Genomic DNA, 4,870 nt, shown 5'->3' with positions numbered 1-4,870 from the left:
ATTCACCACACAAACACTAGATTTTACGTGGCTTGGTAGTGAGCCTACGCCCATGGTGAAATGGTCACTAGGCTACAACCCAACTATGACCTCTGTATAATGTACAATACAATTTTGATAGCTACAACTACCAAGGAGCACCCGCCCCTAATTTATGCAGCTCCAACTACTAGGGAGCACCTACCCATGAATATCAAACACCTACTTGACAAATAATACAGTGATAACAATATATGGGCTTATCACAAATGCCCCGATACAAAGCATAAAAGCGGTAATAGACTTTTCGGTAATTGCCTAGTCTACCCAACATGAAACTGATTACAAGAATGAAACCAGATAGTCAAAAAAGTAAGAAGCCTTATAACCCTTGTGCAATAAATCAATTCTTGCATCTTTAAAGAAACAAGCAATCTTCAGTCATGTCCCCCAAATCGCTTCACATACTTTCTAAGGCATAAGCAAATCGGGGAACTTCCCTTCTTCAGAAATCCTTATCTCCATGTTCCCCTCTCTTCTCTTCACACTCTATAGGGGTTTTCACGTTTTCTAACTTTAAATAGATTCCCTTAATAGTATATAAGACGAGACAGGGTTTATATAGAAAATTCCCAACTCAAAAAGGCTAAAAAATTCTGCATTCACAAACTTGATGCCACTGCCGGTTAGATTAGTTCCGAGTCTGGCAGACTAACCTTTGCTTAGTTCGGATGGCATAACTTCCTTTGCATAACTCTGATGTCTCTAATTATTTTTTAATATTAAACAAGACTCAAAATTCTACAACTATTATGTTTAGAGATATGCCAAAATCTACCACTAAGCCACCTCTAAATTTTCTTAAAGTCATACCATATGCAAGATAGGAATTATGGATATTCTACACAACAAAAAATGTTCAAGTCATATCTCCCTGATACGAATTATGACTGACCTGATTCCAAAGCAAATTGAAAGAGGATTTGAAAGGCTACAATCTTTGTGTTTTGATCTTTAACAAATTACGAATGGAGGTCAGCTCAAACTCCCATAAAATCACATTTTGTGAAGAAATAGTATTCTTAACAAAATGTACCACAACTGTTGTCCAACCCATGACTTCCTCCAACATTCGATTGGTCTGATTCAACTTGCATATGTAAGCTAACTCAATTTTTCACATGTTTGAATACCATTTCAACATCCGAAGAACGAGTGCAGAGATATAATGCAAACAATACATTACCACTGCCACATTACCTTATAGCCTATGCATCTACCACTCAAGCTCCTAAAGCTTGGTATTCTACACTTGATGCATACTTGTGTCAATTGGGATTGTGGAAAGGGATGGTGGATAGAAATCTCTATATAAAGACAGAGGACAACAACCAGATCATTATGGTCGTTTATGTGGATGACATTTTATTTAGATGACATAGAGATGATTTGTTCAAAGATTTTGCAAATAGGATGCAACGGGAATTTGAAATGTCCATGCTTGGTGAACTGTTTTACTTTCTTGGTCTGCATGTTAGCCAATTAAAATATGATATATTCATTTCTTAGATCAAGTACATGAAGGAAATGCTAAAGAAATTCACCATGGAAAACTGCAAGTTTGTGAGCATACCTATGATGTTTAGCATTCATGATTTCATCTATATTTTCTCATGTTAGATGTAGGTTTTTACATCTCATTCATATGTTGTTTGAATGCTCTAACATCTCATGCATCATTTGTGTTCCTTGTATGTTTTATTTGTTTGTTCATTGTTTTCACAGTTAGAATAGGTGTTTTATTAGAGGTTTTATCTTAATTTCATGGTATCATCTTTCAAATCCATGGGCTGTCATTGTTTTCCATGTTTTTACTGCCGGTTTAATTTCTAATGACATTTCCCTATTTGTAGTGATCTTTCTTGGGCTTTCTAATTTGTTTTATTCCTAAGAGAATTTTAGTAATTTTACCTTATTTTGATTGTGCTCGAATTTTTATGCTTTTTTTTCTAATATCTTTTCATCATGATAATTAGGTTTAGCATGTAGTTTTGATTTCCTTTGCATTCTCATGGTTTTTCTTTAATTTTCCATGCATTCATGCACTATAGGGTAAGGGTTTGCATGCTTAAGGTTTCCTTCATATTGCATGATTCTAAATTATGGGGTTTACATTATACTTCTTTACTTCGCCTCTATACTAATCTTTCCTTGCAGCCAAACCTCCGGATATGTGTTTTTATTTTCTTATTTATTTTTACATTTCTATATACTAACCTCTATTTTTGTAGCCAGCTGCTTCAAGTATGTCCTCCTAAAGGGAAGACCGTTTTAACAGGGTGGACCAGGTGCTAATACCTTTCCTGGATTGTAATGTAGACTCATACTCAAACCAACAGTTCGATGAATCCCCATTGGATGATCGTGGAAACAATTTTATTTTGTGTGGGTCCTAACCCTAATTTAGATGGTGACTACCTGATTTGATTTCCTCCCTCTTCCCAAAGGGGTGAAGTGGAAGACACATGGTGTCTCCCTGTCCTTGCAATTGGTAATTGGTCGATGTTTCTTGAGAGCACCTGACCTTAGTCAAGTTGGCGGCCGATTGGTTGGCAAATCATGGTCTATCATTGATTGACCAGTAACCAACGAGTTGGTGCCAATGGTTTGAAAATAACTTGTTTTTCAGCAACGGCTGTATTCATGCAGTTAACCGCATTATAAACCGGTTGTCTAGTTACCGCCAAAACAAAGCCATTATAGAGTCGTTAGGAGCATTGTTGAAAAACCAGGTTTTGACTCAAGCGAGTCACCCTAGTCAAGTAAAAAAAATGGAAATCCTGGTCAAGAATAGCGTAGACTCGCCCAGGGATATATAAAAAAGAAAGGACTCGGTCCGAATCACCATACATTTCATTTGACTCGGAGTTTTCCTGAGTCACACATGAATCGTCCGAGTGTTGTCAAGTTTTTCTCCACCCCTCTCTCTCCCGGTCTCCCCTCCTCTCCCTTTTCTCCGCTGATCTTGTTACAGTTGATTGGAACACAACATTCCACCTATTTCCCACCCTCCACCATTGTTGTTGCTACTACTTTGCCACTGCTACTGCCAGTCCATTGCTATTGCCCCTCCCTTTGAATGGAGCTCCCATTCTTTTCTGAAACCTCTGCTCGCCCTCTTCGCTGCTACTGCTGCCCCTCCTTTTGTCATAGTTTTCTACTGCTTCATTTGAATGAACCACAGATATGAGAGAGCACAAGCGCCACTGCTTCCACCATTTCTCTGTAAATATTAAAGTAGTTGTCTTAAAGAAGAGTCTTTAGTCTTTACTGAGAAAAAGTCGAAGAAAAGAGGAATCTTTGGAGTTGGGACTTGACTAATATAAGTTATAAATATTATTAAATAAGAGAAGAGAGTAAGGCATTGTTGTTTGGTTCACGAGGCATTGCTTTTGTTTCCGAGGAGTCTAACACATTCTTGTCATCTACAATTTACATGGTACAATGTACATGCTTTAGCAAATGCTACCTCTAATGCCCTTCTGAGTCTTCAACGATCAGTTTTATAGTACATATTAAAATAAATATATTGAAAATGATACATGACTCGTTCATGACCAGGCGCGACTTGTTCGACTCACCAGGTATTGTGAAAGACGAGTCGAACCACAAAACCTGGTTTTCCAACAATGGTTAGGAGAGCTTTTGACCAGTTTTTTTAGGCTCTCTTTTTTTAATAGGTAAAATAGGCTCTCTTTTCTTACCAAAAAAAAGGGGCTCTCTTTGACTATTGTTTAAAGCACTTGTAGGAACCACTGAGGCACTGACCTAATTTTGCATTTGAAATTGGATATCGTTATTGAGACTTAGTGTCCAAGTTATTGAGATTCACCTCAAAGAGACTTTAGTTGAGTTTTCAATTTGTTCATTTTGGCTTTTGAACCTTGTAACTTTATCTTCTCAAATCTAGAGTCTTCTATAGTTGTTAGTGGTGAGCCTATGAAACCACTAGGTTTGAGTGTAAAGGCAAACACTGGAGTTATTGTTAAACCTAGAAAAACAATTGTGAAGGTTAATTTAATCTTTCTCTGTGCTCAAATTGGACGTTGAAGATGATAAAGTGGAAATGAGTTTTGATGATATTGTCAAAGATTGAGGAAGTTCAACTTAAAGCAGGTTAGACTAATTTAATTTTGGGTTTGCCATTGATTTCTTTAACCATGTCTTTTGAGTGAATGGTAGAAGGAAACATGTGTCATATTTGGTTTGATTTTGGATGATACCGATTTGATCCCGATACCGAGATTATGATCCACGCCTTTTGATGCTTTCATGCATACTTCCATTGGCTCTGCATTGGCGCAAGGGCCACGTTGCCTTTCTGTGAACTCTCTCTTTAGTATTCTCGCTTTTATAGGGGCAGGACAGTCCTTTCACCCCATGTGTCATGCGACACTCCGGTTTGTTGTTCTTTTTTGGTTCTTCCGAAGCGAACCAGACAGATAGGCACACTGACATCGAAAAAACATAAATACAAACAGAAAAAAAAAGAGTCTGGATCCTCTCCAGCGTCATTGAAGAGGATTTCTCTCCAATAACACTAACCTATGGCCAATCACCCCCTCTATAGTAACGGTGTTAGTTTATTGTTAGTTAGTGGTGTGAAAGGACTATTTACCCTTGTAATAAAACATTAGAATTAAAATTACAATGTTACCCTTCCTTCATCTTTAACATTGGTCAAGGGTAGTTTAGGGATTAAATTTATTTAACTGGTTGACATCATCACTTAACAGCATAAAACTAACGATAGGGGCTAATTTGTCATATTGGGGTCTAAACCAGGGGGTGATTTGAGTTTTTTTTCAAAAACCAGGGGGTGATCTGAGTT

The sequence above is a fragment of the Telopea speciosissima genome, chromosome 1, assembly GCF_018873765.1.
Source record: "Telopea speciosissima isolate NSW1024214 ecotype Mountain lineage chromosome 1, Tspe_v1, whole genome shotgun sequence".
Taxonomy (NCBI): domain Eukaryota; kingdom Viridiplantae; phylum Streptophyta; class Magnoliopsida; order Proteales; family Proteaceae; genus Telopea; species Telopea speciosissima.
This window is presented reverse-complemented; position numbering follows the sequence as displayed.